We start from the raw sequence: 14,137 nt of genomic DNA on the forward strand, positions 1-14,137 counted from the left end.
TTGGTAAACAGAGGTATTCGTCAACACTAGGGTTTTGTTTGCATTTTGAACTTTGTATAAATGGACTTACACAGTATAGACTGTATTGTAATTGCTGTGTTTGGCTCAGCACAGTTTGTGAGATTCATTCATGTTGTTCAATGAAACAGTAGTTCATTCTTTCTCATTGCTATGTGGTATGCCATTACGTGAGTATGGCAGTTTACTTATTTTTTTTATGAGAACAGTTTTATGTAGTGAAGTTTATTGTCTTCTGTTTGGTTAGTGTGTGTTTTTTGTTGTTGTTGTTGTTGTTCTGTTTAAGAAGTTCTTCTTGGGGCGCCCGGGTGGCTCAGTTGGTTAAGTGTCCGACTTCGGCTCGGGTCATGATCTTGTGGTTCATGGGTTCGCACCCCGCGCCGGGCTCTGTGCTGACAGCTCGGAGCCTGGAGCCTGCTTCCGATTCTGTGTCTCCCTTTCTCTCTGACCCTCCCCCCATTCATGCTCTGTCTCTCTCTGTCTCAAAAATAAATAAACGTTTAAAAAATTAAAAAAAAAAAAAGAAGTTCTTCTTATTCTCAGGTTGTGGAGATCGTTTTTGGTATTATCTTCTACTTCTAAATTGTTCAATATAGTAGCTACTTGTGGCTGTTTAAGTGAGATTAATTAAAATGAAATAAAATGAAGAAAAAAATTCAGTCCCTGGGTCTGTAACAGCCTGCCCTATTGTCAGCCTTGGCATTCTCTAGGAGAGTCACCATTATTGAACTTCTTGGTGGAGCTGGTACCCTTCGAACCAGCACATTCCTTATGGCCTGATAAACAGTATGTCTTTTGAGCCTTTCTGTGAAACCTAACAAATATCCAGTGGGTCCTGCTGTTCAGTGTTCCTACTACCCTAAACCTTTTCATTCACTTCTCCACCTTCTACCATGGCAATTCTGGATCCTTAACAGAACTACTAAATCCCGTATCTCAACAGAGCACTCCCAAGTCAACAGAGTTACCCAGTTTAATCTTCTGGCCCCTTTGATGAAGCATGCTTAGAATCCAGTCCCTGGCTGCAGCCAGCGCCTACTGGAGACGTCTTGAAGCCCTCTTACGGGGTATAATCCCTTGGCATGTCCTTGCTGGCATATGCCATGACTTACGCTATAGGCACGGTGGCGGGGGAGGGGGAATTCTCAGAGGGGCCTATACTCTTCTCAGGGAGAGGCTCCCACTTGGGAGGTTAGGGGGTGATGGACCACTTCTGCAGGATCAGAAGGTTCACAGGACACGAGGGAGTAATCTTCAGAGCTATTGTCCATAGGTCTTTATCCCATCTAGGGTCCTGACATAACAGACCTGACTTTGTTGGGTGTTTAATCTTCTTTGGCGTGGTCCTTAGCTTTCTCTGCCTTGCCACTGCAGGAGTTGAGCACTTCATTAGATGCAACCAAGGGGTCTGTTTTTGACACTTGGCTTTCCATTGCTTATTACCTCCCGCTGTTCATCATCTTCTTGTAGAACACGCGTGGTAATTATCGATCAGCACCGAAATCTTTGATCTCTATAGTAACCATTTCCTCCAAAAGTCTCAAGTGCCTGATATGTTGCTTCAGTGTGTGCTTTCACTTGGACCCAGACACACATTCTCATGCACCAACAGTAAGGCTCTGAGCAACTGAACCAGCACCTTACGTCAAGGGCTGTTTTGAGACCCACCAACTTACCGCCGGTGAAGGGGACCTCCTTGTCGGCCTATTCCACACCCATCTTGTCACCCGCTCCCTGGAACTGCCGGTGTCAGCTGTGGTGGGTGATGCTCTCCAGAGGCAGAGACACAGTGTGGGGTGCAAGATGTTTATAGGTATCGGTACTGGGGGCAGCGAGATCACGCAAAGGAGAGTGAAAACGGCGACGCTGGCCCAACAAAGCTTCGGTCAGTGATGTGGCAGGAAGTTGCCTTCTGTCTCCAGGGCTTTGGAGTGTCCTGCATGAGGTCGAAACGGCACTTTCATGTTCCTGTCTCATTCGGTCACTGCACGTGTGCTGCTCTGGGCCCCATGTGCCCTCAACCAAGGCAGCGCTGCAGCTGAGACAGATCCTGAAGGAGCTGGTAGCTGGAGGTTGGGCACAAAGTTCTTTCCTTCCTTCCTTCCTTCCTTCCTTCCTTCCTTCCTTCCTTCCTGTGTTTAGTTCTACATCGAGGTCTGCCATGTTTCATTAGATTTATTCCTGTGTACTCAGTATTTTGACATTGTAGCATCTTTTTAAGCTTTTTAGAATTAACGTGATCATTGCTTCATTTTTTAATTTTTATTTATTATTTTTAAAAATTTATTTTTTAATGTTTATTTTTGAGAGAGAGAGAGAGAGAGAGAGAGAGAGAGAGAGAGACTGCGAGCAGGAAAGGGAAGGAGACAGGGAGACACAGAAGCTGAAGCAGGCTCCAGGATCTGAGCATTGGGTCAGCATAGGGCCCAATGAGGGGCTCAAATCCACAAACCATGAGGTCATGACCTGAGCCAAAGTCGGAGGCTTAGCCGATTGAGCTACCTGGGTGTCCCTATTTAAAAAAAAAAAAAAGTTTATTTATTTTGAGAGACAGGATGTATACGTGAGCATGTGTGAGTAGGGGAGAGGGGCAGAGAAAGAGGGAGAGAGAATCCCCAGCAATCTCCACGCTATCAGTGTGGAGCCTGACTTGGGACTCAGCCCCATGAACCATGAGATCATGATTTGAGCCGAAATCCAGAGCCCCTAGAAATACATTTTATTACTGATATTAGCAGCCTTACTGAACTCACTTGTTAATCCAAATTATGCATTTTTGGATTTTTCTACATACATAATCAGGTTATCTTGTAAACAATGAGAGTTCTTTCTTTTCAGACTTACATCTTTTACTTTTTTATTATTTTTTTTCCTACTTACTGCACTGGCTTGGTCCTTCATAAGGATGCTGGACAGAAATGGTCAAAGAAGGGGCACCTGGCTGGCTCAGTTGGTGGAGCATGTGACTCTTGATCTTGGGGTTGTGAGTTTGAGCCCCACGTTGGGCATACAGCTTACTTAAAAAGAAACAGAAGTGGTCAAAGCAGGCATCCTTGTTGCCAATTTAAAGGGAGAATTTTTAATATTTGGCTATTTGGTGTAATGCTTGTAGGTTTTTGTATACCTACACTTTGTTTGTCAAAGGTTTTGTACAACCTTAAATGAAGTTAAGAAAACCCCTTTCTTGGGGCGCCCGGGTGGCTCAGTTGGTTAAGTGCTAGACTTCAGCTCAGGTCATGATCTCACCAGTTCATGGGTTCGAGCCCGCTCTGTGCTGACAGCTCATAGCCTGGAGCCTGTTTCAGATTCTGTGTCTCCTCTCTCTGCCCCTCCCCACGCTTTCTCTCTCTCAAAAACAAACATTAAAAAAAAAGAAAACTCTTTTCCATTCCTACTTGGCTAGCACATATATTTAAAAAAAAATCATAAATGGTGTTGAATGTATTCAACACTCTTTTTTTTTTTTTACAACTCTTCAGATGATCATGTGATTCTTCCCTTTTAGTCCATTAAGATAGTGAATTACACAGATCAATTTCTCAAATGTGAAGGCAAGCTAACATCCTACAATAAATCCATGCTGGCGGGCTCTGCACGGATATCACAGAGCCTGCTTGGAATCCTCTCTCCCTCTGTCTCTCTGCCCCTCACCCGCTTGCGCTCTTTCTCTTTCCCAAAATAAAAAAATTAAAAGTCCAGACTGGCAATGATGTATTATGTTTATATATTGCTGGATTCATTTTGCTGATTGTTTAGGAGTTTGGTGTCTACATTTATAAGTGAGGTCAGTCTATTTTCCTTTTTCTGTAATGTCTTTTTTAGGTTTTGGTATCAATATTATGTTGGCCTCAGAATGAGTTAGGGATTATTTCCTTTTCCTATTCTCTCAAGTTTATCTAAGGTTGGTGCTATTTCTTCATTAAATAGAACACCCTGACAAAACTATCTAGGCCTGGAGTTTTCTTTGAAGATTTTATTTAATTATTATTTTGAAAAGATTTTATTTTTTATTTAAAAAAAATTTTTTTTCAACGTTTATTTATTTTTGGGACAGAGAGAGACAGAGCACGAACGGGGGAGGGGCAGAGAGAGAGGGAGACACAGAATCGGAAACAGGCTCCAGGCTCTGAGCCATCAGCCCAGAGCCCGACGCGGGGCTCGAACCCACGGACCGCGAGATCGTGACCTGGCTGAAGTCGGACACTTAACCGACTGCGCCACCCAGGTGCCCCGAAAAGATTTTATTTTTAAGTGATCTCTACACCCAATGTGGGGCTTGAACTCACAAACCCAATGTCAAGACTCATGTGCTCCATTGACTGAGCCAGTCAGGCGTTCCTGAAGATTTTAAATTATAGACTTCATTTTAAACAGTAGATACAGGACTATTTAGGTTTTATGTTTCTTATTTTTATGTACCTTTGTATTTCTTATTGGTAAACTGTATTTTCAAGGAACCTGTCTTTTTTAATCAAATTTTTAGACTTATTGTCATAAAGCTCAGTAGGATCTCATTTGTAACGACTGAAAATCTGTAGAAATGTTGCCTTTCAAATTTGTTGGCATTATTTGTGCTTTTTAAAATTAGTCTCACCAGGGGCTTAATAATGTTATTAGTCTCATCTAAGAAAGAACTTTTGACTACGTTTCCATTTATTCGCACTTTCATTGTGCTTAATTAGCCGCTCTCTTTCTAATTTCTCATGAAGAATACTTGGCTTATTTTTGTCTTATTTTCTATGAAGAAACATAACTTTCAATGTTAGTATGGCTTTAGTTGCACCTTAATTTGAGAATGTAGCATTTGAAAATTTTTTCAGCTTAAAATATTTTCTAATTCCTATTGTGATTAAACATTTTTTTAAAAGATTTATTTATTTTTTGAGAGAGAGACAGAGCGAGAGGCAGAGCGAGAGTGGGGGAGGGGCGGAGAGAGAGGGAGACACAGAATCTGAAGCAGGCTCCAGGCCTGCGGGGGTGCGAACCCAGGAAGTCAAGACACTTAACCTACTGAGCCACTCAGGCGCCCCCTATTGTGATTTCAAAAGAAAAAAAACATCCATGCGTTATTCAGGAGTATACACAGCTTTCAAATATGTTGGTATTTTTTTACTTACCTTTTTTCTTCTCGTTTTTCTACCTTAATTGCATCATTGTCTGAGAATGTACTCTGTATAATTCAGAGCATTTGAAATTTGTTGAGACTTGCTATATTGCCTGGCCTTTTCATAAACATTCCGTGTTCACGTGAAAAGAATCTGTGATCTGCGGTTGTGAGCCCAGTATTCTCTCTCTCTATATCTCTTAGGTAAAGCTTTGCTTGTCCAGTTATCCAAATCTACTTCTTACTAGTTTTACATCTGTGTGTTCTCACAGTTGCTGATACACATATCGTCTGCTAGAATTGTAGATTTGTCTTTATCGTCTTGCAATTCTGCCCATGGTTTTGCTTTGCAGATTTTGAGGATATGTGTGTTAGGCTTGGACAAATTTAGAGTTGTTTTATCTTCTTGGTGAATTAAGCATATTTTCATTATGATGTGTCCCTCATAAAAATTTCTAGTAATGCCTTTTGCAGTAAACCCGCTTTGTTTTGGTTAGTTTTTGCATAGTTTGTGTCTTTTCAAATTTGTTTTTGTTTGAAAAATCATGGGGGTGTCTGGATGGCTCAGGTGGTTAAGCGTCTGACTCTTCATTTCGGCCCAGGTCATGATCTTACGGTTGGGGAGACTGAGCCCTTCGTGGGGTTCTGGCTGACAAGGCGGAGCCTCTTTTTCTGCTCTTCTCCCACTTGTGCACTCCCTCTCAATATATATAAACATTAAAAAAAAAATAGTGGTAAAATACACCTAACACACAGTTTACCATCTTAACCATTAAAAATTTGAAAAAAAAAAAGTTTGCTATTTTATTTATTTTTGAGAGAGAGAGAGAGAGAGAGAGAGAGAGAGAAGGAATGGGGGTGGGGCAGAGAGAGGGAGACAGAATCTGAAGCCAGCTCCAGGCTGAGCTGTCAGCACAGAGCCCTGACACGGGGCTTAAACTCATGAACCGCGAGATCATGACCTGAGCCAAAGTCAGATGCTCAACTGACTAAGCCACCCAGGCGCCCCTAAAACATTTTTTTTTTTATGGTAAGAAACACATAAACTTTACCATTTTAATCACTTTCAAAGCATACAGTTAAGGAGTGTTAAGTACGTTCACAATGTTTTGTGATTTCTCTCTATAACTCTTTCTTGCCAAACTGAAAGCTGTACCCATTTAACAACAATCCCCCAATCTGCCCTCCCACCAGGCCCTGGCAATTACCCTCTACTTTGTATGATTTTGATTAACTTAGGTATCTCATATAAGTAGAATCATATGTAATTTGTGTTTTTGGTCCTGCCTTATCTCAAGTAACACAATGTGCTCAAGGTCCTTCCACGTTGTAGCAGGTGTCAGCATTCGCTTCCTTTTCAAGACTGGATAATATTCCATTGTATGTGCAGATCACATTTTTTTAATCCATTCATCTGTTGATGGACACTCGGGTTACTTCTACCTTTTTGCTATTGTGAAGAACGCTCATACGAACAAGGGTCTACAACTAAATAACGTGTTTGAGTCCTTGCTTTTGGGTATATACTCAGTAGTGGAGTTGCAAGGTCATATGCTCATTCTTTTTGATCTCGAGGAACTGCCATAGCTTTTTTTTTTTTTTTATGTCTACTTATTTTTGAGAGAGCGCAAGCAGGGGAGGGGCAGAGAGAGGGTGACAGAGGATCCAAAGTGGGCTCTGCACTGACAGCAGCAAGCCCAATGTTAAGGCTCGAACTCCCCAACTGCAAGATCATGACTTGAGCCGAAGTCGGATGCTCAACCGACTGAGCCACCCGGGCACCCCAACATGCAGCATTGTATTAGTTTCAGGTATACAATATAGGGACTCTACAGTTTTATACATTACTCAGTGCTCATCACGATAAGTATACTCATTAATTCCCATCACCTATTTCCCCCATCCCCCCCCACCTACCTCCTCTCTGGTAAACCGTGTGTTCTCTATAGTTAAGAGTCTGTTTCTTGGTTTGTCTCTTTTTCTTTGCTTGTTTTGTTTCTTAAATTCCACATGAGTGAAATCACACATATCTTTCTGTAACTGACTTACTTTGCTTAGCATTATTCTCTCTAGCTCTATCCAGGTCATTGCAAATGGCAAGATTTCATTTTCTTTATGGCTGTATAATATGCCACTGCATATATATATATATATATATATATATATATATATATATACACCACCTTTTTTTCTATCCATTCATCTATCAATGGACCCTTGGGTTGCTTCCATAATTTGGCTATTATAAATAATGCTGCAATAAACATTTGAATAAACTTGGTATTTTTTTGGTAAATGGCCAGTAGTGCCATTACTGGATTGTAAGGCAGTTCTATTTTTAAGTTTTTGAGGAAACTCTGTACTATTTTCCACTGCAGCACCACCAACAGTGCACAAGGGTTCCTTTTTCTCCACATCCTCCCCAACACATTTTTTTTTTTTTTTTTTTTTAGCCATTCTGACTGGTGTGAGATGTTACCTCATTGTAGTTTGGATTTGTGTTTCCCTGATGATGAGTGATTTTGAGCTTTTCACATGTTGGTTGGCTATATGTAGGTCTTCTTTGAAGAAGGGTCTGTTTAAATCTTCTGCCCATTTTTTTTTTTTTTTTTTTTTGCTGTTGCTATTAAGAACGAAGAGAGCACATGAGTGGGGTAGGGGCAGAAGGAGAGAGGAAGGGAGAAGAGAAAAGAGAGAATCTTCAGCAGGCTTCATGTTCAGTGTGGAGCCTGATGTGGGGCTTGATCGCATGATCCTGGGATCATGACCTGAGGTGATATCAAGAGTCAGATGCCCAATTAACTGAGCTACCCAGATGGCCCTCTTTTGCCCATTTTTAAATTGGATTATTTGTGTTTTTTTGGTGTTGTGTTGTATCAGTTCTTTATGTATTTTAGATACTAACCCTTTATTGGATGTGTCATTTGCAAATATTTTCTCCCATTCGGTAGGTTGTTTTTTTTAGTTCTGTTGTTTCCTTCACTGTGCAGGTTTTTATTTTGATGTAGTCCCAATAGTTTATTTTTGTTTTTATTTCCCTTACCTCAGGAGAGAGATCTAGAAAAATGTTGCCATGGCTGATGTCAGAGACATTCATGCCTGTACTCTCTTATAGGATTTTGTATGGTTTCAGACTAGGCAGTAAATTCTTGTTAGATTAAGTGAGAAGAAAAAGACAAAATCCAGGAAAGAAAAAGGAGTGAGAAAGGGAGAAGGGGAGAATGAAGAAGGATTTGGGCAGAATAGAGACGGAGGAGGTGGAAATGTGGGAGGAAGAAAAGAAGAAAAAGGTGAAAACAGGGAAGAATAAAATTCTATGGAATTCTCTTTAGTTTTTATCAAAGCCTTGTAGCCAACGATGCTCTAGCAACCCACAGTTTCTGCTTTTGTATAAAAAGTAAATTGCTTCCCATTTTCATTTCATTTTTTTTCATTTATTTATTTATTTATTTTGAGAGCGAGAGAGAAAGAGTGTGAGAGAGTGAGCAAGTGGGGAAGGGGCAGAGAGAGAGAGAGAGAGAGAGAGAGAATCCTAAGCAGGCTCCATGCTGTCAATGATGTGGGGCCCCTGATGTGGGGCCTGATTCCATGAACTGTGAAATCGTGACCTGAGCCGAGATCGAGTCAGAAGCTTAAGCAACTGAGCTACCCAGCACTACGCCCCCCTCCCACCATTGTCCTTTCTTTTAAAAAAAAAAAAAAAAAAAAAAAAAAACTTTTTTCAATGTTTTTTATTTATTTTTGGGACAGAGAGAGACAGAGCATGAACGGGGGAGGGGCAGAGAGAGAGGGAGACACAGAGTTGGAAACAGGTTCCAGGCTCCGAGCCATCAGCCCAGAGCCTGACGCGGGGCTCGAACTCACGGACCGCGAGATCGTGACCTGGCTGAAGTCGGATGCTTAACCGACTGCACCACCCAGGCGCCCCATCCTTTCTTTGTCAACCATTTACTGATTTTCATGACTGGTTGTGGAGAAGGGTATTCAGTCCCTTACTCAACAAGTAGTTATTAAGTACTGTATGATAAACTCTGTTGTGGGCAGTAAGGATAGACACAGTAAATGAAGAAAGCATAAGCAAATCCTTGCCTTCATTGAACTCGCGTGCTAGCGGGCTGTAGGAATCTTGGTGTAATCATTAGGTGCTGGATGCTACAGCAAATGGACAAGTTCTCAATGGATCAACCGTAATAAAGGTCTATTGTCTGCTCAGTTTAGACTCTGATGCATGTATTTTTGATAAGGCAGATTTCCATAGTCATACTTTTGCTCTAAGTCCATTTGTAAGAACTAGTCACAAGGCCCCAGCCAGCTGCAAGGGCATAGCTGGGAAATGTTGCTCTCAGCAGCAAACGGACATCTTTGGTGATCAGCAAGTTGACTCCTCGCATGGAGAGAGACAGACAAGAAACTGAATAACTAAGCCAATTACTTTTTATGTTAGAAGGTGGTAAATGCCTTGGAAGAAAAGCATGGGAAGAAATACAGAGCACGTGGGGTCCCTGGGTGGCTCAGTCGGTTACATACCCGACTTCAGCTCAGGTCACGATCTCAGGGTTCCTGAGTTAGAGTCCCTCGTTGGGTTTGCTGCTGTCAGCACAGAGCCTGCTTCGGATCCTCCGTCCCCCTCTCTCTGCCCTACCCCCACTCATGCTCTCTCTCAAAAATGATTAAAATTAAAAAAAAAAATACAGCATGTGTTTGAGGAATATTGAAATTCACAGAATAGTGAGTAGACTCACTTGGGTGAGCAAAGGCTTGAAGCAGGGGAGGGAGCGAATCATGTGGACATATTACTGGAGGAGGGAACACTAAAAAAGGAGGCCATCATGGCTGAGGCAGAGCAAGGCTGAGAGAGGTGGGCGATGGGGTCAAAGAGGCTGATGGTGCGGGACTCTGGTTTCTTTTCCGAATGGCAAGAGAGGAAGGAAATCAGAGGGTCACATGCAGAGGACAGAAAGGATTTGATATGCATTTTATTAGCCAGACCAGCTGTCGCAGCTACCCTCAGAATGCCCTGGAAGGCATCAAAGGGGAGAAGATGTCCGTGGACTGGACCAAAGTGGCAATGATGGTTGTGATGAGAAACGGCAGGATTCGGGGTACGTTTTGAAGGCAAAGCAGGATTTGCAGATGGACTGAAGGTGGAGTTTGGCAGGAAGTTAGGAGAGACTGTGGCCTGATCAATTTCAAGGATGGAGTTGCCAAGAAGGGAGCTGGGGAAGACCGTGGTGGAGCGTGTTTGTGGGTGAAAATCAAGAATTTGGTTCTGGATGTAAGGGTTAAATTGTAGTGTAGGGCTAACCTGTAGCCTTAAGAAGTAACAGCTTTGTTTTAACACTGTAGATTAAGAGATAACAGCCTTGTCCTATCAATCAAGGGAACAAAAGTTTAAGGGAAATCAACTGGTTTAGTGTTTGATTGGACTGGGGCAAGGAAATGTCTGAACTGTTTCCACCCCCATCTGGGAACTATTTCTTTGTTTTGTCCCCAGGTGATGACAAGATGATGTGGTCAGCTATAAAAACTCTGTACCCCTGTACCCCGGCTGTTTGAGACCGCACTCTGGTCAAGAGTGCCGGTCCCAATCGGCTGGCTTTGCCTCTCATGGCACTAAATTTTGTTGTGACTGTCACTGGTGCCCGTAGCATTCTGTTTCAGGAGTCGTGTGGATGCAACACTGGACACAAGGAGTTTGGGATGTTTATGAGAGATCGAAGTGGGAAGGCCAAGAGTCTGAAGCTCAGGAGAAAGCCCTGGACTCGAGCTGTAGGTTGGAAGCCCTACTTTAGGCTAAAGATGGTATTTAAAGCCTTAAGACGGAGATTGGGGGGGGGGGGGTCAGGGGAGTGCAGCAAACAAGAGACCCAAGGACAGAGGCTTGGGATTGAAAAGAAAGTGTAGCCAGTGAGGGGGATGGGGAGGAAGGGCTGGAGCAGTGTTTTCATCAGATCAGAATCACAATGAAGTGCCACTAATGTTGGCCAGGGGGTCTGTTTCCCCCCCCAACTTCATTCCTATTTGTGCATCTCTAGTTGTGGGTGGTCAGTGTGGCCTGAAGAGATGGGATGGCGGGCCCTCAGCCCTTCCTTCCATACTTCACCACTATTCCATACTTCAGCACTATTTCACCACCACCACCCTACTCTGATAAACGTGTGGTTCAGGGGTCCCTAGCTGGCTCAGTCAGTACAGCAAGCGACTCTTGATCTCCGGGTTGTGAGTTCGAGCCCCACGCTGGGGGTAGAGATTACTTAAAAAAAAAAAAATCAATGTATGGCCATTCATTCAACAAATATTTTGCTAAGCGTCTATTTATGTGGCAGGCCCAGGTCTGGACCCTGAGTGAACAAACCAGACGAAGCATGTGTCGGTTGTGGAGCTTACACTCTAATGGGGTTTGGGGCAGATAACCGACAAGCACCATCATTTCTAATGCAGGGTAAGAGAATAGAGTGACGTGCTTTGGTTAAGAGGATCAGGAAAGTCCTGGTGGAGGAGGTGACATTTGAGAGCTGAGTGTTGAAAAGATCATGGTCATCAGATCTGGGGCAACTGGGTCCTAAGTGGAAGGAAGCTTGAGGTGCTGCAGGGGGAGACAAGGCCAGTGTGCGGGATCAAGGTGAAGGAGGGAGGCAAGATCTACCTCACACAAGAGCCTATGGGCCACAGTTGGGCATTTGGATTTTATTTCGACTGTTAAGGGGCTGCCTTTGATGGGGTGAAGCAGAAGAGTCAGGTATTTCCATGAACATTTCAGGCAGGCCACAGGATTGGTCGGGTGGAGGGAGAATGGACCACAGGGGGCCGAGTGGAGGCCGGGAGAAGAGTTGCCATCTAAGTCAGGCAACAGGTGGTGTCTTGGACAGGGATAAAGCAGGATGCAGCCTGGAGTGGAAGAATGGGTCAGGCAGTCACAGAATAAATTGTGTGCCTCTCTGGGTCAAGGCCTATGCAAGGCAAAGAAAGGTACCCACCAAGGAAACGTGGGAAAGGCACAGTCCTTGCTGGCGTTTTATTCAGCGTTTAATTTTAGGAAACTCAGACCACACACCTGAAGTGCTGCTATGTAAACACAAAGCACCCATTAAGTAAGTACACAGGGGTATCTAAGCAAGTGTAAGAGAAATGGAAAAGGAACAAGTGAGGGTATTGGGACGAGGGTGATGAGGGAGCATGGGGCAAGCTGAGGGCACAGTACAGGCTAACAGCAATACCTCCCCCACCCCCGGTGGGGGGGGGGGACATGTAGGATATTCCTTGGACACTCCCAGCTACCCCATAACAGGAAAGGACAAAAAACAAATGAGTCTGCATAGTTTACAAGAAAAAGACAATCTTATCACTGGCCTAAAGTCCAGGAACTCCCTACAGTCTTAATGTTAATGCTTTGCTAGAGGGAAAAACAACCTTAGCTTGACAATAGCTAGGCCTTAAGTAAGTCTTTAGCATGTGAAAGTCTCTTTGGAAACTCCCTGTGGACTTTATCTCCCCCGACTCCATAAAATGGTCACCCCCCCCTCCCCAACTTGCAGTGCAGCTGTTCCTGCCCATGGATCCTGTCCCCCAGCTTTAATAAAATCACGTTTTGCACCAAAGACGTCTTCAAGAATTCTTTCTTGGCTCTGGACCCCACGAGCCCCCCATCAGCCCAAAAACCTTGGGGGCCTCCTTTAGATGGGAGGGGAAGGCCATTATTCAGATGGCAGCAACAGAGGGCCCTCTGGGCCACGCCCCCTTGTCCACAGGCCCCATGTGGATGCCTGAGCCCAACAGCTAAGAACCTGGCTCCAGGCTTCAGTTTCCCAAGCTCAGAGAAGTGGGTGACTCAGGGGAGGTCCCTCCCCAGCACGCCTTGTTCTTTGCCTGGAGTGACTCATTACCTTGTTCCCTCCCTCACGGCTGACCCTGGGCCAATCCCTTAATGAGTCTACACCTCATTCTACTCATTTGGCCGGGACAATTGCCTGGTGGATTTTTTTTTTTTTTTTTTTTTTTTTTGCTCCCTGGGGCAGGGCTCGTGTCCGCAACCATCTAGGTTCCTCGAGAGAGGGCTGTGGGTCTGGAACAGAGCAAAACCCTAGAGTAGACCCAGGCCCTAGGCACTCCCCGTGCCCCGAAGAGGGCTTTAATGCCCATGCATTCTTCTAATTTCAGAGCCCTTGAACAGCATTTGGTAGGGAACACAGTTTCACAAGCACTGATGTCCTAGAGGATTCTCCCTTGGACACTTCTTTGTAAACGCTTGCTTGGTGGGGGATGGGGCGGGGGGGGGGGGGAGCAACCAGAGTCGCCGTAAAGGGAAAGAGCTGCGGGACTGACTACGAGGCTTCAGGGGGTATGGGACCACTGCGCTTGAGTGAGGACGCGTGGTGTGGTCGCCGCGCTCAATCGAAAGCCGGCGGCGGGTATCGGGCAGAGCTCTGCGCCCTACAAAGAATCCGCGGGCGGGAGCAGAGGCCCCTCCGGCGTGCGTGGGCTGCAGGGTTGCTCGCTCCGCGTCTCGTAGCCCCCTCCTTAAAGCGAACCCGGGCAACTCCGGACGTCCCCCCACAACCCCCCGGCGGGAGTGGCGCCCGCGGTCCTCCCCTAGCTCTGCCTCCCGGGCTCGCCGCCCCGCTGGGACCCGGCAGGTGGACCCGGGTGGGCGCACCCTCCTCCCAGCCCTGGACTCTCTCCGCTCGAGGACTCTCCCGGAGCCCTGGCGCGCCTCCCCGTCCGGGCCAGAGCCCGCAGCCTGCGCCCCCGAGTTACCTGCCCCAGGAAGTCACAGTCCACTCTCAGCCGGGACTGCAAATGGGTGGATACGGCAGTGCCCAAAGCCACATTCCTAGGGGAGGGGTCCCCACCTAGAGGGTCACGGATCACGTTACCGGCCGAGGGGAGGAGACAGCTGAAGGGAGAGCAGACGGGTAAAAGTTGCATTCAGCTTCTTACTTCCCCCCAACCCCCAAACACGCTTTGACGCCGGGGATAGTGTCCGCCCAGGTCCTGGAGCCCGAGGGCCTCGGAGCG

The sequence above is a fragment of the Felis catus genome, chromosome E1 (assembly GCF_018350175.1).
Source record: "Felis catus isolate Fca126 chromosome E1, F.catus_Fca126_mat1.0, whole genome shotgun sequence".
Taxonomy (NCBI): domain Eukaryota; kingdom Metazoa; phylum Chordata; class Mammalia; order Carnivora; family Felidae; genus Felis; species Felis catus.